General features: G+C 44.3%; 1 protein-coding gene and 1 pseudogene across 1 annotated transcript in view; one reads left to right on the forward strand and one right to left on the reverse strand.

The window, feature by feature from the left end:
• The window catches only part of LOC102754001 (U3 small nucleolar RNA-associated protein 14 homolog A), a 68,863-nt gene that overhangs the window by 14,355 nt on the left and 28,825 nt on the right, over positions 1-25,683 (reverse strand). The gene's annotated exons all lie outside the window — the stretch shown is intronic.
• The window catches only part of LOC102773938, a 940-nt pseudogene continuing 205 nt past the window's right edge, over positions 24,949-25,683 (forward strand).

Below are 25,683 nucleotides of genomic sequence, written 5' to 3' on the forward strand. Positions count from 1 at the left end.
TCAACATTTCAGGAGCATGAGGAGAAAAACCAGCTAGGAAAGAATTCAGAGAACAAAATAGTCAAGACAGGGGAACTGGAACTATACATTCAGCAGACATTATCCAGGGCCCTGTCCGAGCTAATGCCCAGGTAGGGGTTCTAACCTGAGGAGGATTCCCGGGAAGAAGGACCCAGGGAGGCTTGGAAACCCCGGAATGAGGTGGAGTGGGGACCAGGACTAAATAACTTTATATTGGGCAACTTGCTCCAAGAACAATGGATCAGGGCGGTTTATTCGTTCAGTCCACGAGGGTGACCAACTGTCCCTTCTGGGTTGCCCAGGACAGTTCTGGTTTTAACACTGAAAGCCTGATGTCTCAAAAAATCTTGCTGTCCCGGGAAAAGCGGGATGGTTGGTCACCCTGGTTAACAAATACTTCCTGACCATCTGCCGCATGCCACTTCCTGAGTTGGATGGTACAGAGATGAATAATGCCTGGAGGGGTGCTTAAAACTGTTGAAGGGAGGTTAAGTTTCCTTCTCCTCTCTCTTACTGCCAAGGGCAAGTTAAAGGGCGGTAGTTTGGATATAACTTGGGCCAGGGACTGAAAAACACCCTTAGCAAAACAAAGCTGTGGTGTGAGTTCATAAGAGAGTCTGTTGATAGGAGAAATTCTACCTTCCTGTATAAAATTGAGAGGGGCAAGAAGTTATGCTTAGTCTGTGTCAGTTTTCAAAATAATTGTGTTAAGAGGGGAAATAATTTCTCTTATTAAGCTGAGGACAGCCCGCAGGATAAAATGTGCTTGGTTTTAGGAGCCGCAGAGAGGACCAGCTGTAACTGGGAGAGAGAACCGCTGGCCAGCCCCCTCTTCAAGCCCCACGCTTGCCAGCCCCCACTTCAAGCCCCAGCCTTGCCCCATGTGTTAGTCTCCTCGGGCTGTTGTAACAAGTGACCAGAGTGTAGGTGGCTTAACACAATAGAATTCGTTTTCTCCCAGTTCGGGAGGCGAGAAGTTGGAAATGAAGCTGTCGGCAGAACTGCACCCTGGAGGTTCGGGGGAACTGCTCCTCGCCTGTGCCAGCCTTGGTGGCTGTGGGTGTCATTTGGTGCTCTTTGACTGATGCTGTATGACCCTGCTCTCTGCCTCTATCCTCACATGGCCTTCTTCTTTGTGTTTCTTCACACGTCTTCTTCTGTGTAACCTTCCCATGCCTCCTCCTGTAAGGCGGCTGTGGGTGCACTTAGGGCTCACCCAGGTAATCCAGGATGAGCTCATCTCCAGATCCTTACGTTATAATTGCATCTCGAAGACCCTTTTTCCAAATGAGGTCACATTCATGGTTCCAGGGATTAGGAACTGGACATTATCTTTTTGGGGAAGAGGAGTCACGATTCACCGCCCTACACCCTCATTAATCTAATCTAATCTAATCTAATCTGAGCTCAATACCCCTCTTGTGTGATGCAAGGGGCAAGGAGAGGCCCCCCGGCCCTGACAAAGACACTCTTCTCTCAGTCCCAGCTGCACATGAGCATAGAGCCACTGACAGGCCCTCGTGTGTGGCTGTCCAGCTCCCACACTGCACAAAGCCCTGGCTGAGGGGTAACTGGAGAAGGTGCTGAGATACCGCCTGCCCTCTGCAGGCCAAGCCTTGTGTCCTGTCAGCATTGCACCTCTGCGAGAAAGGGACTTCCCAGTCCCAAGCAGGGCACCTACTCATAGGAGGGCTCCTTCTTCTGGTTTGAACAAAGGTGCCACATAGGCTCTGGGAGAACCTGGCCATTGACATTCATTACCCCAACTGTGTTACAGTGGTCAATTAGGGGTGATGGTATAAACTAGTTACTAAAATTTTTCAGGGCCATGCAAAACCTGCCAGACATCAGGAGAAGTTGAGAGGGAAGCAGTGGCATGGAGAGGGAGACAAGGGGAGCACTGCAATAGGCAGGCAGGCAGAGGAGAGGGCTGCTGGAAGTAGAGGGAGGGGGGAGTCACCTGGGGAGGTCCACAAGCTGGACAGCCTCCATGTGGGCACACCCTCTGTCCTTCCCCACTGCCTTCGAAGCAGTGAGGCCTTAGCCCTTCTGCGATGGAGCTGAGGGGAGATGTAGATACCCCTGCCCCATGGCCTGTAAGATTTTGAAGTGATCACCAGTAAACACCTGCTTGAATGTTCACTGGGCACCAATATGCCTTTGCTTTGAAAAAAGCTGAGTGCTGTGGTGTCGGAGCCAGATGGAGAAGAGCAGCAGCATCCTCATTGTGGCCAACTGAGTGCCCAGCAGCAGATACCCACAGACAGTGACCCATCTGGAAAAGGGTAAGACCAAACCCCTTAACCTGATCAAAGAGCAGCCAGACACCCATCCTACAGGACAAGGGGACAGGGAGAAGGGGCCTCTCTTTTCTGCAACCTCCAAACCTTTCTATGTCCACTATTTTATTGGATCCTCACATCAATGGCCCATGATAAGCCCATTTTACAGATCAGGAAAATAAGTCTTAGAGAGGCAATGGTATTGCTCAGAGGCAGGGGTCCATTCTCCTGATCAGTTTTTGCCATTCAGAGTTGTGATTTTCCAACTCCTGCCTTTCTATTAAAGACATGCTGAGAATCTGAAGGCTGGGTTCCAATCTAGACTCCCCCTTGCAGAGGTCTGGGGCATGCCATTTAACCCTGCAGCAGCATTTACTCTGTAAATAAAAGGAATAACAATTATCTCCCCCATGATGTCACCATGGAATAAAATGATTAAAAAGCAATTGCTAACAATTGAAATCAAATACATAAGGAGAGTAAATAACTGTGTTCTAATTATATCTAGGGATTTAGATATAATTTTAAAAGAAGACCAATCCCTGGATATCCATAAAGTTAGAGGGAGTCATTAGTGAGATGGAAAGAAGAGTGAATTTTCTTGATGGTTTTGCTAGTAAGAAAAAGAGTTGATGTGTATTGTTTGTCAAAAAATGATACTTCCAGAAGCATGTGGAAAATTAATCATTAAGACTCTCTTACAGCCCAGACCCACTTACTATGTTCTCTGTGACGGGTGTACAACAACCTGCGAGATGACATTACGGTGACTACTCAGTGACTCATCAGGGTCACTGCCCCAGGAGATTTAGAATCTGGTGCTTATTCATGTCTTCCTTTCAGTAAGCTTTATTATCTCTTATGTTTGTTTGCCAGTGGCTAATGAGAGGTGATGGTACAACTAATAGTTAAAATTTTTCAGAACCATGTGATATATTTATTTTGAGAAGAGGGGGAAATTACAGCTCCATCTTTGGCAGCATAAGGGACACATTGTGATTTTAACAAATGCTGTGGCTGCTGGTCCTTAAGAGTTCAGGATCAGATCAATATAATTTAATGAACAAGAACAGATCCAGAGACAAATGGCAGGAAAGGAGGGGGTGGGGGGGAGAGAGCAACCAAAGGACTTGTATGCATGCATTTAAGCATAACCAATGGACACAGGCACCAGGGGGGTGAGGGCATGAGTGAGGGGCTGGGGGGGAGTTCAGGATCAGTTTAATATGCAGTGATTGGCTGACAGTGTGGGCCTCTGGAGCTGAGATGCTCATCTCACTCTCATCCCCAGGGACATGCTGGCCAGAGCTCATGCTTTGTGGCTTTAAATTTCCATGGCCTGGGTTTGGTCCATGAGGACTTTTTCTCTTTCATAATCCTTAACCATAGCAAGATGGGATAAACCATGGGCGTGCCAAATTGAGCAAGGCTCACCGGGATGTCAGAGGCAGGGAGACCAGAGCGGATGAGCTCCAGGGGACAAGAAGAAGTGCAACCTGTACGTAACATCAGGAGAGGTGATGCTTAGAAATTCAGATTCGCAATCCTGAGAAGTCTGACAACACATAACCAAGTCTCAGAACCCAGACTGGGGGTCAGATTGAGACTGGTCCCTAGGGAGGGAGAAAGGAGAGATGGTAGAGGAAGAAAAGAATCAAGGCTGGGTCTCAGACACAAAGAGTACCCAAGCAGCACTGAGGCAAATGCTGCATCCTAGAGACCCGGAATTGGACAACTCCCTCTCGATGCAGCAACCTTTACCTTCATAACATTTTGTTGGACTGAGCAGCATCAAACTCACTCAGCACCCATTCCCATTCAGAGTGGCTGGAAACAGACATTATAATCCGAAGCTCACTTGCAGCTAGGGCTTGCTATCCAAGTTAAGTTCCACCAATTAATGTGCTCATGTCAGAGTTGAGAGGGGAAGTGAAGTGGAGACCATTTTCCTGCTGTTTTACTGTTTCTTCAGGGAAGAAGCATCATGAAGACAGACTGGCAGCCATCAGATGAACCTCTCTGTTCATCTGTTCATGTGAGGACTGGGATTGGCCCACCTCCCTGCTCCTGTCCTCTGAAATCCACCCTCACATCCACCCCAGAAACCACGCTTCCCACTGGCTAGGAATTCTTTCATTTTCCGAAATTCTCATAATGAAACAGGCTTTCTTATTATTGGCCCCATTTTGCATTTGAGGACATTGAAGCTTAAAGCAATTATGTAATTTCCCCCCAAATCAAGTAAAGGGCAGGCTCTCCTGCCTGATTTATTGCACATGTACCATGTGCCACTTGCCAAGCTAGACCTACACAGAGGCTATTTCACACACTCCTCACTATAAAGGCAATGCCAGCACCAGGTTTTTAGGGGCGGGCTTGGCTTAGATCAGCGGTTTTCAACCTGTGGGTCGTGACCCCTTTGGGGGTTGAATGACCCTTTCACAGGGGTCGCCTAAGACCATCGGAAAACACATATATGATTACATATTGTTTTTGTGATTAATCACTATGCTTTAATTATGTTCAATTTGTAACAATGAAATTGGGGGTCACCACAACATGAGGACATGTATTAAAGGGTCGTGGCATTAGGAAGGTTGAGAACCACTGGCTTAGATAGATCTGATTAAGAGAGCTTCATCATTGGATTTCTTTTTTGTTTGTTTGTTTATGATATGCTTTTGTTGATTTTAGAGAGAGAAAGGGAGAGGGCAAGAAACATTGATGTAAGAGAGAAACATCATCTTCCTCCCACATACACTCCAACCAGTGATCAAACCTGCAACCTGGTATGTTCCTGGAACAGGAATTGAACTGGACAGGATGAGGCTCACCTTCCTTTCCCCAGCTGCCCGCTGCTGGCTGGGGCCTTCCTCTCCCCGGCTACCAGCTGGACCTTCTTCCGTTCTGCCCTCCCCACACCCCCCAGTGGTAAGCGCACGTCATAGCAAGTGGTTGAACTCCCAAGGGGACAATTTGCATATTAGCCTTTTATTATATAGCATACTTAGACTAAAAAAATTATGTGTTGCTTATCTGGAATTCAAATTTACCTGGGTGTCCTATGGTTTTGTTTATCAAGTCTAACAAGTGTAATAATAATTAACAAACCCTCTCAAGAAAACAAAGAATGTTGTCCAAAGCTATATACAGAAAGAATGTTTAAGCATTGCCTAAGATGCAAAGCCAGGAATTTTTCATTTGTTTGTTTGTTTATTTGTTTAATATATTATTATTTATTTCAGAGAGAAAGGGAGAGGAAGAGAGACAGAAACATCAATGATGAGAGAGAATCATTGATCAGCTGCCTCCTGCACACCCCACACTGGGGATCAAGCCTGAAACCTGGGCATGTGCCCTGACCAGGAATCAAACCGTGACCTCCTGATTCATAGATTGATGCTCAACCAGAGCCACACCAACCACGCAAAGCCAGGAATTTTTATAAGAAAGATAACAATAACAATAATAGCTGATTTACTGAGTACATTTCTACTTGGCAGACATGTCCCCAAGGCCTTTAATGTAGTAACTTACTCTAATCTCTCTAACCTCACAATAAGCCAATGGGTAGGCACCACTGGTATTTCTGTCCTACGTACAATGAAGACTGGGAGAAACTTGTAGAGGACAGACAGCTAGCAAGCTGAAGGACTGGGATTTCAGCCACGGTGGTCAGTTCCTGATACTAGGTGCTTAACCCATTCTCATAAAAAGTAAGATTCAATTGCCAAATTATACAGGAAATATTCAACTCAGGTTTACACAAACGTTACAGATTCCCTCTTCATTTGTTCTTTTCCAGTTACCACCAACCTAGGCCCCATTTGAGTCCCAAATAGGCATCATATCCATTTCCTCCTGGCAGCAACCTAACCAGAGCGTGTATTTTTAAGCTACAATTTTCTTATTAAAAAGTATTGCATGTTAACCTTTTAAACTTTTGGAATACAAAAAAAGAATACAGAAAACTATAGAAAGCATAAAAAAACTTTAAAATCACCTTAATTTCTACTTTAATAGTCTTCCTATAGACACATATACTTATTTTTTAAGACTGTCTGAATCATAGCATACACACTGTTTTGTGATTTCAATCAATAAGATATTGTGAACATTTCTTTTTCACAAGTGGTTTTTGAGAATGCTAAGGGCTGAATTGTCCCCACAACATTCATATTTGAGGCCCTAACCCAGAGTGTGACTGTATGTGGGGGAAGGAAGTAATTAAGGTAAAATGAGGTCATAAAGTGGGGTGCTAATCCAATGGGATTAGTGCCCTTATAAGAAGAGATACCAGAGAGTTGGCTTGCTGCTCACTCCGCCTCCTGAGGACACAGCAAGAAGGCGGCTCTCTGCACACCAGGAAGAGAAACCTCACCAGACATTGACTCTGCCAGATCTTGATCTGGGACTTCTAGCCTCCAGAACTGCCACAAAATAAATTTCTATTGTTTAAGCACCCAACCTGCGCTGTTTCATCATGGCAGCCTGAGCGAATATAGAGAGTGTGAGGGTGGAACCATTTCAAATGATGGATATACCAACATTTATTCAACAAATTCTCTATTGCTAATTGTTCAAATTGCATCCAAATTTGCACTTTCACAAGCATCACCTATTAAAAGTATGAGAAGTAACCTTTCCTGGCTCATTACTGAAGACAGATGTCTAGAGGCAGAGCCATTGGTCAAGTGATCCACTGTCACACTTTGTCCTGGGCTGTCCTGGTTTTTGCACTGAAAGCCCCACATCCCGGGAAACCCCTCTGTTCTGGCAAACCAGGGCAGCTGGTCACAACATCCTAGGTCAGAGGCAATGCACTTCCCAAGTCCTTCTTTTTTTTTTTTTTTTAAATATATTTTATTGATTTTTTACAGAGAGGAAGGGAGAGAGATAGAGAGCTAGAAACATCGATGAGAGAGAAACATCGACCAGCTGCCTCCTGCACATCTCCCACTGGGGATGTGCCTGCAACCCAGGTACATGCCCCTGACCGGAATCGAACCCGGGACCTTTCAGTCCGCAGGCCGACGCTCCATCCACTGAGCCAAACCGGCTTCGGCTTCCCAAGTCCTTCTTACACACACCGCTGATCACCCACCAGACATGTGCTAGTTCCACACCCACCATGAGTTTCCCTTCCAGGTATAGTACCTCATCTGTAATTTACATGAACTTGCATCAGCATAGATAGTGAGAAATATGAGGTGTAAATTAAAATATTCCCTAGAAATGGTTCATTAAATGTGAAGTGCCCTAATCAGGAATACACATTCCAGGGGTGGCTGGTTAGCATTTGAAAGACCCTAATCAGGAGCCCCACTCTACTCCAGTGCCTGCACAAGCACCGTGACAAGTGCTTGCCTTAAATAACCACTACCTGAAGCTGCAGACTGATCTTGTTAATTAGCACAAAGGGTATTAGCAATAATGATTCACTGGTGAAATGTGAGTTATTCCAGAACCACTCTGACTTGAATTAACAGAATATTTTTAAAAATCTGGTATCAAAACCAGCAACCTAACACCTTTGGATTAATACTTGAGGTAAAGAATTTCATTTAATCCTATCAGCCCTACATTTATCAGAGGTTTGAAAATGCATGTGTGTTTTGGGCAATCCCGATGGCCTGAGAAGTTTAGCCAACAATCAGGACCCTGTGGCATTTTTGCCTCAAAGTGAACCTTCTGGGTTGGAGAACCCCAAGAACAAAGGGTCTGCGCTTCAAAACAGGTCCACAGTCTTTGTGTGTTTCCTGTTATTGTGTTGGGCTTTGTTTGTTTGTTATTTTGTTGTTAATGTGCCTGAATCTGGTTCAGGACTTGCTTGCATTGTAACACATCACCCAGAAGTGAGGTTTTGAGAAAGGAGACCAGTTGCCCTCACCCACCTTTAATCATTGGAAAGTATGAATATTCAACAAAAAGAAGCTGATCCTTCTGAACAGGCAAATCACCTGGGTCAGGCCACAACAATGGGTATCTTTAAAATTTGCTTTATCTAGTTATTATCCCTTTCAGTGCTATTAAATACCAAAAAAATAAAAAGAAATGCAGTGAAAATGAAGCTAGCAAATTCCTCTGTTTTATTTAAAACAATGCATACACCAAAATTGTCTGATGCTACTGTTTGCTGAAAAATATGCCTGACAAATGTGACAGTGTGTACATGCACATTCGATACTCGAAGAGGCAGGCTGAAACTCAGACGCAATGCCACTGCTGGTGGGGAAGAGAACCCCTCCTCCAAAGAGAGGCCTCTCCTCTTCCTCCCTCCTCCCTTCCCCCCACCCCACTACCAGAGAGGCTTGTCTGGTAGAGGGCAGATGCCCACAGCACAGGATCTCAAACTCCATAGGACATCAGAACCCCCTGGTGGGTCCTTAAAATGCAGATCACTGGGTCCCACCGCCAGTTGCTGATTCAGGAGGGCTGAGGTGGAGCCTGAGAATTTGCATTATTAATAGGTTCCCAGATGCTCCTGGGCCTGGAAATACACTTTGAGAACCACTGCTCTGGTTTTCAACCTTGACTGCACATTAGAATTACTTGGGAGATTTTAAAAGGATGAAGACTTGACCTTATTAACTTCATCATAGGAGTAATATTCCAACCTATTCGTTGATCCCACTTGGATTGGGGTGGGGGTAGATTACATGGGATATGTCCACAAGGGGGCAGGAATCTTGGGAGGCATCTGCCTACCACACCAAGGAACCTAACTCTGACTACAAGTTCGTTCATGGTGATCTCTGACTTAAAAGGTACCAATACTGCTCAGCTATCATTTTGAACCTGAGATTTGTGCATAGACTACGTCAAGTCAGTTCATAACACTAGGATAGGAAACCAAAGGGGCAGAACTGCCAGAAGACTTCTGAGCACCATCCAAACCATCTGGGTGCATCAGTCCCCTTTTTCAGTAACAAAGACATTCACAAGCCTCTCCAACCAGAAGACAGGGGGAGCTTGATACCCAGAAGAGTAAAAAGAAGCCCATTTGCTCAATGATCTGTTCACCAAATTTGAACTACTTGTTCAATGGCCTATTCCCAAATTATACCAACTTTACCCATTTATTAAAATTTATCCTAAAGAATATTCTGCTTAAATATATTCAACAAATTTAATATATTCTGTTCTATAGAGAAATTACTAACATTTCCCCCTTTCTATTAGAAGCAAAGAATACTTGCCAAGTGAGCAAATGGAAGATATTTTCATTATCTATACTTTAGAGCACCTCCTGCCTCAGGAGTCCAATTTAAATTATCCCTTCAGAAGAAAATATCAGAACAGTTAGGGACCTGGGATTCACACTCAACTGAAATATTTCTATGAACTACAACAGGTTGATATGCACCCTGAGGAGGTGACTTTACAACCCCAATTATCCTTTAGTTTATATGAATTTTCCCATTATTTTTTTATGAATTTTTATTGATTTCAGAGAGGAAGGGAGAGGGAGAGAAAGATTGAAACATTCAATGAGAATCATTGATCAGCTGCCTCCTGCTCGCCCCCTACTGGGGATCGAGCCCACAACCCAGGCATGTGCCCTTGATCATAATCAAACCTGGGACCCTTCAGTCCACAGCCAACACTCTATCCACTGAGGCAAACCAGCTAGGGCTCTTCCCATTATTTTTTAAAGCTTTTACTCAAATTATCAGGATTATTCAGTCATTCATTTGTTGAATAAATATATTTTGAGAACCAATTATATGCTGCTACTTCTGCGAGTTGGCGGAGAAGAAGTGCAAGGGCGCTAAGCATCTCTTAACGTTGCAACACAAGAGAGGTGGCTGCATTCTCTTCCACCATGTGCTGAAGCCTCCCCAGATCAGTAGGCAAAACGCAGGATGCCATGGAAGCTGCCCTGGCCTTGGAGAGGAACCTGAGTTAGGCTCTTTTGGAGCTGCAGGCCCTGGGTTCTACCCACACAGACCCTCACCTCATCTCCGCGACTTCCTGGATGAGAAGGTGAAACTCAGCGAGAAGGTGAAACTCACAGAGAGGAAGGAGAGACACCTGACTAACATCCGTAGGCTGGCCTGCCCCCAGGCTGGGCTAGGCGAGAATCTCTCTCTCTCTCTCTCTTTAAAATATTTTTATTGATTTCAGAGAGGAAGGAGAGAGAGACAGACATAGCAATGATGAGAGAGAATCATTGATTGGCTGCTCCTGCACACCCCACAACCCAGGTATGTATCCTGACCAGGAATCAAACCGTTGACCTCCTGGTTTGTAGGTCTATGCTCAACCACTGAGCCATGCCGGCCGGGCTGGGTGAGTATCTCTTCGAAAGGCTCACCCTCAAGCATGACTAGGAGCCTTTGGAGCCCAGAGGCCTTTGAGAGGCCCCTCTACATCCCCTGGCGTCTGGCTTTTACCTGAGTCATTTCCCGAAACTACTAGCCATTCTTTAACCACCCTGAAGCCCTCTATCATGCATTGGATCAAATGAAACAATAAAGCTTTTGGCAGGGAAAAAAAAAAAAAGGAAAGAAAAGCTAGAGCCCCACCAACTCAGTCTCTCTCCTGATATTACTTGCCCCATCAATCCCTGTTGTAAGGTCAGCTAAATAAGAAGTGCTAAAATCCTTATAAATAAAAAAGTAGGGAAATCTACTGATTATATTTAATGCCCATTAAAACTATGTATGAAAATCGAGAATTCCTCGTGTTTAAATATTTACCAAACACAGATAAATCCTAGGTCTTAAATAGAACAGTATAATTTAGTTCAATTTCATTCACTCTAAAATAAGGATTCTCCACTGTAATCATCCAGGTAAAGTCAGTTACTCTCTAAAACCTTCCTTGATCCGCCCAGGCATAGTTATTCATAGTTACGTCCTTCCCTGTGCTCCCACAAGACCTCCATTACAGCCCTTTCCAGCACTGTCCCATAAATACCCTGAGGTCTTTGAAATTACTTTTCCGGCTCTTACTCAGCCGAGACCCGTGAGGAAAACAGCTTGGTCCTATACATCTGGGTAGCCTTCATACCCAGCAGAGTGCCAAGCTCACAATAATAAGACGCAACGAAAGTTTGAGTAAATAAATAAGAGGTCTCACATACATCAAATCTTGTAACAAATGGAGGAGGGGGGCAGCGAGGGAAGGTAGGGGGGAAGGGACAGTCGGTCACCGACCGCGTTGGGTTGTCGCCTCCACTGCCACCATCGTGCCAGCCCCTCGGGGTTTCAACGAGGCTGGGTGACGCTCCAGAATGGGAGACAAGCCAATTTGGGAGCAGATTGGATCCCGCTTCATTCAACATTACTACCAGTTATTTGATAATGACAGAACCCAACTAGGCACAATTTACACTGACGCATCATGCCTTACATGGGAAGGACAGCAATTCCAGGGGAAAGCTGCCATTGTGGAGAAGTTGTCTAGCCTTCCATTCCAGAAAACCTAGCACAGCATCACGGTACAGGACCACCAGCCCACGCCAGATAGCTGCATCCTCAGCATGGTTGTGGGCCAGCTTACGGTTGGACGCAAGCTAGTTACAACTGACAGGAGGAGTTTGTGTTGTACCAGCGCATGCCTTGGAAAGACTTAAGTAATGCAAAAGGTTGTCTTTTTTTTTTTTAATCTACTGACAAGTTGCTCTAGTAACCCAAAGAAGTGAAGGAGAAAGCAGCTGCCTCACCATCCAGATATTGATTTGTTCAGATGTTTCAATACCTCATGATACAATAAAACCACAAAAAATTTCTTAACAGTTAAAAAAACAAAAACAAATGGAGGAGGGTGACATTTGACCTTGACTTGGGCCCTGAAGGAGGTGTCAGCCATGCAGAGATCTAGCATTCAAGAGAGAACTGAAAGTGCCAAGGTTTTCAGGGGAGGAAAAAAAGATATAGAAAGAAGGCTACTGGAGAGAGTTAAAGAGTGGAGAAAATGAGGAGAGCAGAGCATGCAGAAGGTGAGTGGAGGGAGGCACATTCCACGGGAGGAAACAGCGTGCTCTAGAGAAAGGGAGGGAATGTCAGGAGCGGCTGTTGGTGAAACTGGCTGGAGCAGAAAGAATGCAACAGAAAAGAACAGTAGGTGGAGAGCCTTCAAGGCCACCCTCACAGGCTCATACTTGTTCAGTGAGCCCTGGGGGCTTTTGACATGGACGCCTGACCTGAACTTTAGAAAGCGTGTGGTGTGGGGGTTGGATTGAAAAGGATGGAGGGAGAACCCAAGTCAAGGGAACCAGGAGGGAGGCGATTGAAATGACCTAATGAGTGGTCACAAGGCTCCTCAGGCAGAGGCTGGGTGGGAAGGAGAAGAGAAGCACAGACATGAAAGTGCACAACATTTTTCAAAAACAGCATTAAAGGCAGTCAAAACTATGGCTCAAAATAAATGTTCTCTTTTGGAGCAGAGGCAGCAATGGGCCTACGCTGCTTTCATTTAAACCAGTACTTGTTAGATGCAAGGACAGTGGCTGGCCAGTAGTAAATTGCCCCTTATCTCTAGATCCAGGCCATTTCATTCCTCTGCCCAGAGTCTGAATAATAAATGTTCTATTCCTCCAAAGAAAATAATGCCATTGAATGAGGTGAAGATATCAGAAATAGGACGGTTTGATTTTTATGGACAGAGTTTCAGACAATAGATTAGAATTCATCTATTTCTTTCCCAGTTGACCCATCAGCCCAACTACCTGACCTTGAAAAGTCATTTTCTTCCGCTTTTCAGTACAATTTTAAAAATCGAAGTGTTTTTAGAATTGGAAAGAAAAACCTAGGAAGGAGGCTTGTAGCAAAGAAAGGGTAATCGATCTGTTCAAAGAATCAGTGTTCTGATAAGACTAAAGGGGAAATAGCTGAAGCCCTCCCCATTAGGACTACGGATTATGCAGTGATGGGAAGGGAATTAATTTATTGGCACCTGTTACTCTTCAAGTACTGAACTTGGTGTTATGGATTTAAAAATGAACAAGATAAGATCATCCCTGCCTTCAGGGTGCTCACAGACATATAGAAAAAGTCCCATACAGTGTGATGGGAGCAACAATATGAATGGCGGAAGTTTGGGGAGCCAGAGAAGGTTCCAAGAGGCTTGAGTAAATAGGCATCATCCAAGGAAGAATACATCAGGACTCGGAAGTCAGTATCTCTCAAGCTTCCACATCACGCTTCCTGATTTCAAACTATATTGCAAAGGTATAGAAACCAAAACAGTATGGTACTGGCATACAAATAGGCACACAGACAAATGAAACAGGTTCAGAACCCAGAAGTAAACCTTCATATATATGATCAACTAATATTTGACAATGGAGCCAAGGATATTCAATGGGGAAAGGATAGTCTCTTCAATAAATGGTTTTGGGAAAACTAAATAATCATTTGAAGAAGAATGAAATTGGGACCCTATTTTACACCACTCAAAAAAGTTAACTTGAAGTGGATTAAAGACTTAAACATAAGATCTGATACCACAAAACTCCTCGAAGAAAACACAGGTAAGAGTTCCTTGACACTGGTTTTGGCAATATTTTTTTTTAGATTTGATTCCCAGACCAAAGGCAGCAAAAACAAACAAGTGGGACTACATCAAACTGAAAAGGCAACCAAACTCAAAAGGAGAAGTGCTGTTCCAAAATGGGGGAAATTGTCTTGAGAAGATGTGCATTCTCCTATTTATGCAGATGTCCAAACTCAAGTGGGGTGAGCATTGGGCAGGGGTGTGGCAGAGGGGCTCAAAATAGCAGACAGGTGGAATGGATGACTTAAAGCTTCCTGTCAAGCCTGACATTCTGTGACTCTACATTGAAGGTATATGTGAGGTCTGCTCCAATGCTCTCTCTATCCCTACAGAGCTCCCTGCCCAGGGAATGCATATTTAGAAATGGCAGGCAGCACCATGAAAAACCAGGACTTGAGGAATGCAATCAGATTGCAATTTTATTTGTGTCTCCCACTTTCCCTTCAAACTGCATTCAGTGAGATAAAACTCAGGCAATCTCATGATTTTCTGACCACTCTCTGATCAAAAGTCTGATGGCCATTTTAAGCTGCAAACAGTATCAACCCAGTGATTAAAAAGTCCAGTCTCCTATAATACTAATCAAAGCTGCCAACTCCTTTGAAGACAAGACTTTCCCTTTCTTCCCCAGGAGGGCAGGTGCTGGAGGAAGGGGGAAGGAGTGTGGTAGCTAGTCAAGGTCAGTCTTTGATGCCCTCAGGGCTGGGGAAGGGCAGGATCAGGTGTACACAGTTGATAGGAAAGGTAAAAATAGCAGAAACGTTTTATCTGACTATCAGGTTGGGAAGGTGTTTTGTTTTTTTCGGGGAGGGGGGACGTTAATATTGTTTTCTGGGATAGTTCACAGATAGCTCTCACAGGCCATGACCTTGACCCAGACAAAAGCCTGCTGGTCTAGTATTACTCACTCTCTCCTCTGCCCTTGGGAATCCAGAAATACAACTTTGGTTTATCTTTTATTGAGGCAACTTCTTCCACCTTAATAATTCTACTGGGAGTGAAGGCCAAGCCCCAAGCAGAAACAGTTCTCCTTTGTTTTGCTGCCCCATCAACCAGATAGCCCAGGTTTCACCCTGATATGCTGGTTGGGCAGTAGTGTGGTGTCAGACAACAACAGGTCTGTGTGTTCCCCTAAACTCCTTCATTTGACAAGGTGAAGGGGAAGCTCCCCTCAATCTTCCTCCTTAGATAAGGAAGGAGGACTCCCAGCACAGCCACACTCTCTCCAAAGAAATTCTCATAAAGTTTCCCTAACTCTCCATTCTCTCCACCTTATTATATCCTCGATATGGTTTGGGGTCTGGTGAGCTGTGCTTTTCAACTTATCTTCTCTGTAACTTCTGCACAGGACCTAGAACAGCGGTTCTCAACCTGTGGGTCGCGACCCCTTTGGCAGTCGAACAACCGTTTCACAGGGGTCACCTGAGACCATCCTGCATGTCAGATATTTACATTTCGATTCATAACAGTAGCAACATTACAGTTATGAAGTAGCAACGAAAATAATTTTATGGTTGGGTGACAACATTGAGGAACTGTACTTAAAGGCCCAGAAGGTTGAGAAACACTGGCCTAGAATCTCCTTTAGAATGTATGTTATTTCATTAATAGAAACCTCCCATATAACACCATTTAATTTTCAGTGACCAGGTAGGAAAGAAATGACAGAATTATTAATAGCTATGTAAGTGCTTGATGCTCTCATGCAAAGCCCCTGTAAGAGAATAAAGAGCTCAGAGGAGGCCTGAAGCACCTTGCTTCCTACTTACTGAATCTCTTCCTCTTCCGCTCCCCAAACACAGGGGTGGATGTTATCATCGCAGTGCAAGAAAGACCAAGGTGAAGCAGCACCCAAAAATGACCAAAGGAAGTGGAGCACATCCAACCACTAAAAGACCACATTAATCCCAAACCTGGTGCTGAGTATCCCAGGCATTTTCCTGTGGGATGAGGACAGTAGACAAGGTCAGGTTGTCATCTGGGAGAAATGAAAGCTGAATGGAGATGGCCAAGTTGCCTCTGATGTGGGAAAGGCCCCAGTCTTTCAACCAATCTTTGGACCAGGAAGTGGAAGAGGAACGGGTAAGAGAACCCACCAGGTATAGATTCAAGAAGTGAAAGAGAAAGAGGATGGCTTGGTTCCTGCCACTGAGTAATTCAAAGCTTCCCAACTGGCCAAGTTGCGTGCCAAGAATGGGCTACAGGTGTGCAACAAGACCTCAAACCCTCAAGCCTTTGTGGCTGGCTGCTGGAGATTCCGGACTGGTCACCTCTGGCCATAAGCAGCCTTATTTGGGGCTCTGCAGAGGGTGGCCAAGATGACCGAGATCTGTCGGGACATCCCACAGTGCCTGCAGGCAGGAGTGTAACAAGCACCACTGAACACTGATTCGGCCTCCACGTGCTGGGCGGAGCCAAGGAAAAAGAAGCCCTTCCACCTGAACAGCTACGCTGGCAGCTAAACATGGAGCCCAGACTGCCCAGCGAAGACAAGTGGCCCATGGGTCCTCCAGAGGAGCACAGTGCAGACACAGCCCAAGGCGCCACCGGGCTTTGTTAGAGGAGGGGCAGCAGGAAGGCTGAGCTCCTGGCGATGGCCTTCTCATTGGGGATTTCCGCCTGTTAGGAATGGATGTGTCCTTTCAACGGTGACTATTCTAATGATATGCGACAGTCTGCACATTAGTCACCTTAATGTTTTGAAATACTAGATATAAAAAAGTTCAATTAAATTTGAAAAACATTTGCATTATCACAAGAAATTTCAACAGTAAATTTATCAATAAAAGAAAAGGATGAGCTGCTATAGTCTCCAAATATAACTTCAACTAGTATGAATTTTGGAACAGTTGTAAAACAATGGTTTAAATATGGTTTAATGTAAAGTTACTCATTGGTGGCGAATGTCCAAAATTTGAAGAGATCGTAATTGACACCTTTTGATAAGGACTGAGTACAGCCATTTCAAGCATCAAGCTTGATTTTTTTTTTAATAAATTACATTTTCAGAAGCACATTCATTTTTTTCATTTAAAATACTGACTCTAGCCGAAACCAGTTTGGCTCAGTGGACAGAGCCTCGGCCTGCGGACTGAAAGGTCCCAGGTTCGATTCCGGTCAAGGGCATGTACCTTGGTTGTGGGCACATCCCTAGTAGGAGATGTGCAGGAGGCAGCTGATCGATGTTTCTCTCTCATCGATGTTTCTAACTCTCTATCTCTCTCCCTTCCTCTCTGTAAAAAATCAATAAAATATATTTAAAAAAAATAAAATACTGACTCTATTTGGGTGTTTTATGCAAACCTAATATATTTCTCAAATTTTAATTTCCCTTATATTTACATGATGTAAAAAAAAATGATTTTTTTTCACTCTATCTCTTTTTTCATAGATGCCCCAGAACCCCTTCAGGTACCTACAATGTGCTGTAAGAAGATTCTCATTTTCTGTATGAGCCATGACACAGCGGTAATTCCCTGTATTTGAGCACAAGGTGTAACAATCAGCTTAGGTAAGGGCTCCTTCCAGCACTATCTTGAGCTCGGTGAAGAAGCTTAGGGAAATTTTCCTTGGAGGAAATCGCATCAATGTGCATATTTTTAAGTTTGCATACTCTATCAAGAACATATCCATTGTGTATATTGTGTCAAGGATGTTTCCTAAAATATCTGATCCTCAACTATGGATCTCACTCTCAAGATTCTTGCAAGGATCCCATCTTGGGAGGACTACGTGTGGATACGGGGCTCAGGCTCTGCCCTCCAGTGGGAAGGCACAGAACAACCTGGGGGTCCTGCACTCTCGCAGGTGTTGATATGACCAAACTACATTTTTTTATCTGGTCATTTGGCCACTTTAAAAAACAAACAAACAAGTTAATCTAATTTAGCATACTCTTTGGCTAATTTCACTATTTTATCTTTTAAAATACATTCTTTACTAACTCTTTTAACTTATTTCTAATGTTTTATCTTTTTCCTCCTAGTCCAGCGGTTCTCAACCTGTGGGTCGCGACCCCTTTGGCGGTCGAACAACCCTTTCACAGGGGTCGCCTAAGACCATCCTGCATATCAGATATTTACATTACGATTCATAACAGTAGCAACATTACAGCTATGAATTAGTAACGAAAATAATTTTATGGTTGGGTCACAACATGAGGAACTGTATTTAAAGGGCCAGAAGGTTGAGAACCACTGTCCTAGTCCCACCTTGTTGAGGAATGGTAGATGAGAGGTACTCAGAGGTTTTCAGAAAAGGCATCACATAGATGACCCAAGTCAGAGAAACATGTAGCACTGCAGTCAGGCTCAGTCCTCAGGAAGCTTTGCTGAGCGTCTCGTTGTCCAACTGCTCGGTGCCAGGCGCTCGCACATGCTACTGCTAGTCATTGCTCTGACCCTTTCATACAGGTATTAGCAGATCTAGCTTACAGATAAGGACACTGAGGCTCAAAGCGATTCAACAATTGCCCAAGGACACGTCTCTAGTGATGGGTATGTCAGGAGTTACAGTCAAATCTGTCTATTTGTGAACCTGTGCTCTTTCTATTCCTACAGTGCTTCTCAAACTTTAACATGCTTCTAAGTCTTAAAACGCAGATTCCGATTTAATAGGTGTGGAGTGGGGCCCAAGAGTCTGCATTTCTAACCAGCTCCTGGGTGAGGCAGTTGCTGCTCCCCAGACCACACTTGAGTGAAAATGTGCACGTGGCCTTGGCCAGGCCCCTCCGGGTACACTGGCATCCAGGAGGCAGCCCAGAGAGAGCTGTCGGGGTTATCATTTATGCTCATTTCGTTTGCTTTCGCTGACTGGCTTTTGATCAGGGTTCCAATAGATGGCTAGCAAAAGCTAATTACAATCCCAACTAATACACTGTGTCAGTTGTTATTCATTAACAAATTATGTTCCTGACAAACTGCTCTAGTGTGGTACCCTAAGTACTGTAATTAAAATCTTAGAAAGTTGCATGTGGGCCTAATTGATTTCCTTAATGTATTACTCAGACTAAACATGCCATTATTTTGTATCTTGATGTTTATGAAGGGGCAAACTGCTGCTGCCACCCAGGCAGCAGAGGGAGAGCCGCTGGGTGAGCGGGGGAGCTTGCCAGCTCTGGGGGGCCTGCTCACTTCCCCAGCAGTGCCACCCGAACAACGTTCAAATGACAGTAGTGGCTGCTTTCCACCAGAAATATTCACACAGAAAGGGATGGAGGATAATTGGATTTATGTTTATAATTTGTGCATCCTCCTTGGATTTCCAAACTTCGGGAATGCTATGATGACTCTAGTGTACCCGCGGAGAAATAGAGAGATGCTTCCCCAGGAAGTCATGGCCCCATGGCCCAGAGGCTCTCCCTTTTGGTACCAAGCACCAGAGGGCAGAAAGGGAGGGCGAACTGGGGACAATGTCTATGTTTTATCTGAAGTCATGTATGATGCAGACAAGTCCAAGTGTATTTGGCAAATCTGGAATAATAAGGACAACCAATATCTATACTGAAAGCCACTGAATTAGACTGTATGTAGTCATTCCTTCTTGTGTTCAATAGCCTCTTAATGAGTACCTAAGATGGGCAAGGCCTGGGTGAGGCAGTGTTTGATGTAAAAACAAACAAAAAACATGAGAAATAAGCACAATCATAACAGCAGAAAACATGTATTACATGCCAGGCACTATTCTAGAAACTGTAAACATATTAATTCCTGCTCAGTTCCTATGAAGTAGGTACTCTTACTGTCCGTTTTACAAGTGAGAAAACGGAGGCAACGGAGAAGGTATGGGACTTGCCTAAGGTTGCACAACCAGGATTTAGATACAAGCAGCATGGCTCTCCTTATTTGAACCCTTGTGCTATCCTGCCCCTCTTAAGTATAATAATGATAGCTAATAAGGACTTAGCATGTTCTTATGAGTAATTCAATACTCACAAAACCCTAATGATGTAGTTACTGTCATTATCCCCATTCCACATTGAGGAAACTGAGGCACAGAGAGGTTGCTTAACTCCCTCAAGGTCTCATGGTTGTAAGTGGCAGGGTGAGGATTTGAGCTGAGGCCCTGAACTTATATTTTTAATCTCCATGCTTCTTAGATAGAACTAGCAGAGATCTAAGAAATCATATAGGGATTTGGGGCCTGCACAGGTCAACCAATGTAAATAATTAAACTCCAGGTGAGCTTGCTCCATATTTCAAACAGATGGAGAGGAAGGTCCAGGTAAAAAGTGCAGATCTGGGACGTGAAGGCAGACGTCTGATGCCCAAGGCTGTCCCTGACCTCTGTATCATCATGCCTCCTGTACACCCACAGTTCTCTGAGGCCGTCTCCCTGCCCTCTGCCCCACTCACTCTCACTCAGCCTCCAACACAACAGGATGGACAGCAGTGTCTAAGGACACACTTAACAGCTTAGTAATATGTTCCATTATTCACTATGCATTGCATGTTGAAGAAACTAAAATGTGATTAATTCTGGAACTTCCTTTCATTTTGTATGAGGGCATACATAAAAAAATGCAAATTATAGCCTAGCCAGCATGGCTCAGTGGTTGAGCATCGACCTATGAACCAGGAGGTCATGGTTCAACTCCTGGTTGGGGCACTCCAGGTGGCAGGCTTAATCCCCAGTGGGGGGTGTGCAGGAGGCAGCTGATCAATAGTTCTCTCTCTACCTCTTCCTTCCTCTCTGAAATCAATAAAATATATTTTTTGAAATGCAAATGATAAAAGGCAGACATTGCTCACATTTTTCTAATTTTAAAAAAATAAAGTGTCGGTTGTGCGGTCTTTTGGAAAAATTGGGCTATTGTGTTTGCTGGAACAGGAGATGGGGCTTTTCAACAGGTTATAATCTCACGCTGTACTGCCACACTCAATGAGAACGCCCATTACCCGCTGGCTGCCCTGTGCATGATGGGCCTCCCTGGTGTTTTCAAGTTCTCTCCTTGGTTCCCGAACCACAACTTGATATGACTCATCCCCACTAGCCTGAGTCACTTCCTATGTCGCTGGTTCACAGCTCCCTCATCACAAACTGCATTATTTCTGCTTCTCTCAGACGAGTGCCTTTGCGTACACCCAACGTAGGTTTCCAGATCATTCTACCCTGAGACTTCTGCCACAGGCATCACAAATTCCCTTCCTCCAGTTTCTGGGGATGAGCTACCCACCATCCTTGGTGAGCTCCCTCTTTGAGCCGTTTCCACTCATTCTTAAGCACATTTTCCTCTCGGGTAAACCAACTGGCTTTTCATTGATCCCTTTTTACATATAGTATTCTTTAACTATTTTTAATGCATATATGTATATATACATATATTTATATTTTAATATTAGCAGCCAACACTGTAATTTTTTTTATCACATTACTGAGCAAAAACTGAATTTAAATTCAAAGAATCATGTAGAAAGACTATTCATCCCTGCAAACTCCATTGTCAATTCTTATGCAGGATCTTGGCGCACTGATGACTTGGCGAATAAAAATGACTTCTGAAGTTAAAAACCGCTCCCGGGCAGTACTACCTTTCAGTAAGAGAGTTCTCAAAAACACCTGACAGAGCTCGGTTGCCTATGACAGATTTTACCCTCTCCACAAGTCACCGTCTGCAAGCAGAGATGGAGGCAATGCAATCATCAGAAAAGCTTCAGCCGCTCTTTTCAATGTATTTGATATATAAGAAAACATCTGGTTTATGGTGAGTGTTCAGAATACAGAATACTTGTGAGACAGATAGGATGCCATTACCTAATAAAGACAGAATTTCTTTTTTCTTTTCTTTCTTTTTTCTGGAACTGCCATTGGGAAGTTTCTGGCAGTTTTTAGTTTTGGGAGGTTGAGAGAGCTCTCAGAATCTTTGGAACAGATAGATTCCTTTGGTTTGTGCAAAATTATTAGGATTGGTCCCGCAGTTATTCAAATACAGGGTGGGGCAAAAGTACGTTTACAGTTATTAGTATGGAAAATAATACATTAATAAATAATCATGCAAGAATAAACTCTTCCATGTACTCACAACTGTAAACCTACTTTTGCCCACCCTGTGTAAAGCAAGTGCCTATCCATTGTCCTTGGCGGCTGCAGTGAAGTCACCATAAACCTGAATATTGCAGATTAAGATGCCAAGTGTCCTGCCCACTGATGTATGTGGGACCTGTTCAGCCAGAACCATGCCCCAGAAGTACATGCCTACATGGGAATCTAGAGTAGGACCACTGGTATCTAAGTGGTATTTAAAGAGTAAATAACACTAACCTTTTGAAATGTATTTTCAACTACTTGAGTTAGTTCACAACTTTCTTGGTACACATTTAAAAAAAAAAAGACATTTTAGAGAATATTTCATGTTTTACATAATATTCTAGTAAGAACATGCCAGAAATATCTAACACAAACAAAAGTTTCATGAAGCAATACTTATCCTATCTACACTAATAAAAGAGAAGCATGCAAATTGGTGTCATTCCGCTATGCCCACCAGCCAATCAGAGTGACTATGCAAATTAACCCAACAAAGATGGCAGTTAATTTGCATACGCAGGCACAGAGCGAAGACTGAAGACTGAAGACTGAAGAGGCTTGGCTTCAGGTAGCGGAGAAGCCAAGCCTCACTGCAGCCGGAGGGGAGAAGCCAGGCCTCGCTGCGACTGCAGCGGAGAAGCCAGGCCTCACTGTGGTCGCAGTGAAGCCTAGCCTTGAGGCTTGGCTTCTCCGCTATGGCTGGACCAAAGGCCTGTGTCCCAGGTGCCGGAGGAAAACCAGTGCCAGCAGCCAGGGGAAGGAAGGCCTATTGTGCAAATCTTTGTGCAACGGGCTTCCAGTTACATATAATGCTGATATTTCTATATATCCTATATCATTGTTTTAATGTTGGTCATGTCCCACTGAATTCATATTATGACCTGTTAATGGGTCATCATTTGCAGTCTGAAAAACATCCAACTATTGTAATTGCTTTGTCTGGGTCCAGGAGTCAATCTGTGGCATCCAAGAGATTGGTGGCCTTTGGCTTTGAAGTTCAGGGACCTATAATAATGTCAGCAGTTGACTTTAAAACTTTCCAAATAGACAGTGAGATACTATAGATGAGCCAGTTAGTTTCAGCTTTAACTCTGGGGGTACCTGGGGTGGTCAGGGGGCACTCTCATCTGCAGTTCATCCTCCGCTGCTTCTGCTGTCTGTATCTCAGCCAATTGTCCCAGCTTTGCCAATTTGCACTCAGAATGTCAAAAATGAGTTTTTATGGTGGAAAGTGATGTCCTGTTGATCAGCAAAAAAATGTCAGAAATGGGTTCTTATTAGTGAAATTAAAAGTATTCGTTGTCAAATATAAAAAAAACACTCATAATGAAGATGTTTCTAAGACTACTTAAAGTATTTTTAATATGTGAACTGGCTAAGATATCTTTACTCTTGTACAATTAGGGTGGCAGAATCCAGGGACTGGGCAGCCAACAGCCCCAGGGAGACTCAATTGTTGCTAAAAGGCTCTACGTGCACTCTCAGCGTATGACAACTGATGTGAACTATCCTTGTCTGATAGCAACAGAAGGGTGACAGGATCCTGCCTCTGTAGTCTTGGCTTTTGTCTCCAGTGAACCATCCAAAAGGCCAGAGGCTGTGACTTCATCAAGCTTCTAGAATAGATAGCGTGAGCTGTTTTGTGCCTGCTTGCTAATGAATGTGTGTTCAGCACATGTTTGCTGCGTGGCAGAATCTGGTCTGAGAATGGCTTTCATTATAACATGGGAGGTTATGTGGGAGTGTCCAACTATCACCCACCTCAAACATCCTTGGGGTGACTACTGTTACCTTTTATAAAAACCTCTAAGGGCTGTGATTACCAAATGGATTAAATCCAGTTCATAGGCCCCTTCTACATTTGTAAATCTATGTGGAGATCAAGGGATGCAGAGAAGCAGGTCACATTGTGGGAATGGCTGACAAATGCAGCCAGCAGAACAGATATGTAGAGCAAGTGAGTGTCCTCTCAACTCTCAGAACTCACTGGTGAGGAAAGCCCAGCAGAGGACGGGTCTTCAAAGGACAGGGACTTTGGGCCATTTTACTGTAGGTCATAAAAGGAAATATGACCTTATTTGGTAAGCAGAGGCTGCTGAGTTCTGAAAACCATAAGTCACATTTGGAATCACAGTATATAACAAGAAGGATTTTGTTGACGTTCCATTCTATTTAAAGGTTGGTGTTTTAGTTACGAAGTTCACTGTCTCAGGATAATAATGTGGCAGGGAAAATGGTAGGACTCCATTTAAGTCTAAGATACACCCACTGCTGAATTTCAGACCTTTCTGATGAGTCAGACAAAGAGACAGGCCGTAACTGAATAACAAGGAAGGGGCTTTGTGAATTATGGGGCTATTTGGAAGGAAGCTGGTGGAGAAGGTTTGACAAGTGTCTGAGAGATAGAAATGAAATGATGGGTTTGAGATCTGCCTTGTATATCTCCCTGGCCATGAACTAGACCTGCTCTCTCTGGGCTGCAGGCAGAATCAAAAGGAAACCTGAGACCCTGGCTGGTTTGGCTCAGTGGATAGAATGTCGGCCTGCGGACTGAAGGGTCTTGGGTGTGATTCCAGTCAAGGGCATATGCCCAGGTTGTGGGCTCGATCTATATATATATATATTTTACTTATTTTTATTTTTTTTAAGGAAACCTGAGGATATTGCTCTCAGTGCATTGGTCTTGGGAATTAGGTGTAACCCAGATGGGGAGAGGGGTCTTCTCTTCACTGCTGTATGGATTCAACACAGAGAATATTCAAGGGCATGCAGTCAGGCTCGGCATCTTGGGTATCACTTGGAGAGCACAGTGTTGCCATCCCAGGCCCTGGCATCAGTGATGGTTCTGAGACGTGACCACTGAGGCGCTTTTCAGTCAGTGGACAGGACTTGAGAGCAGTGTTTGCTGACTCATACAATTTGGGGCAAAAGCCAAAAACTTTTGGTCATTACCCGCACTGAGATCCACTGTGCCTATTTATGGAGCAAGAGTTAAGGAAACTTGGATTAAATTTGGGAATCTGGGAATCACATTAGAATCGTGGTGATTCTGGATTATCCTTTAAAAACAGAGTCTGTGAGACACTGCTGAGACGTGTGGATTAGCATGCCCCGCGGCTGATGATGCCCCTGGCCTGTGGTCACCCTGCTTCTCCACCTCAGGCAGGACTTAGCCAGCCAGAGCGCCACACCTCATGAACGGGCTTTCCAGGCAGCTCCAGGCCCTGGGGACCCCTGTCTGGCTGCTTACCCGCAGCCCGCCAGCCGTACACATCCCCAGAGCCAGGCCTAGAGTGGGTGGCTACTAGGTGTGGCACAGGTGAGCTCAGTGGCATCCCCATAGCCATGCCAGCTGGCGGTATAGCTTGGTCAGAAGTACCAGATTGTGGTGGTTGGTGGGGTAGTGTGGGCAAGTTGGTGTCCACCATCCAGTCCACAAGGTCCTATTTTGTAATGGATTATGATCTCCAACCATCAGGATCCCTACACACAGCAGTGTGAGATAGATGACTGAGCAGCCAGGCTAGATATTCCACACAGAGCAGGACAAGAAGAGTTGGAGCTCTGAGAAACAACATATGAGAGGCTTTCCTGTTGGTCTTTTCAGTCACAGAGACAGTTTTGAAGAAATCTGTAAGTTTCAAAGACAGATTCTCAGAGAAAAGGATTGTGATGCATTTCCAATGATTTTAATTGGCAACCATGCAGATCTGGATGATCAAAGGCAGGTGACCCAGGAAGGACAGCGGTGAGCGCACATCTGAAGGCGTCTTACATGGAGGCGTCAGCAAAAGTTAGGATGAGTGCAGATAAAGCTCTGCATCAACTTGCCCAGCGTAGGAAGAAATTTCAA

Source organism: Myotis davidii, unplaced genomic scaffold, assembly GCF_000327345.1.
Source record: "Myotis davidii unplaced genomic scaffold, ASM32734v1 scaffold64, whole genome shotgun sequence".
Lineage (NCBI taxonomy): Eukaryota > Metazoa > Chordata > Mammalia > Chiroptera > Vespertilionidae > Myotis > Myotis davidii.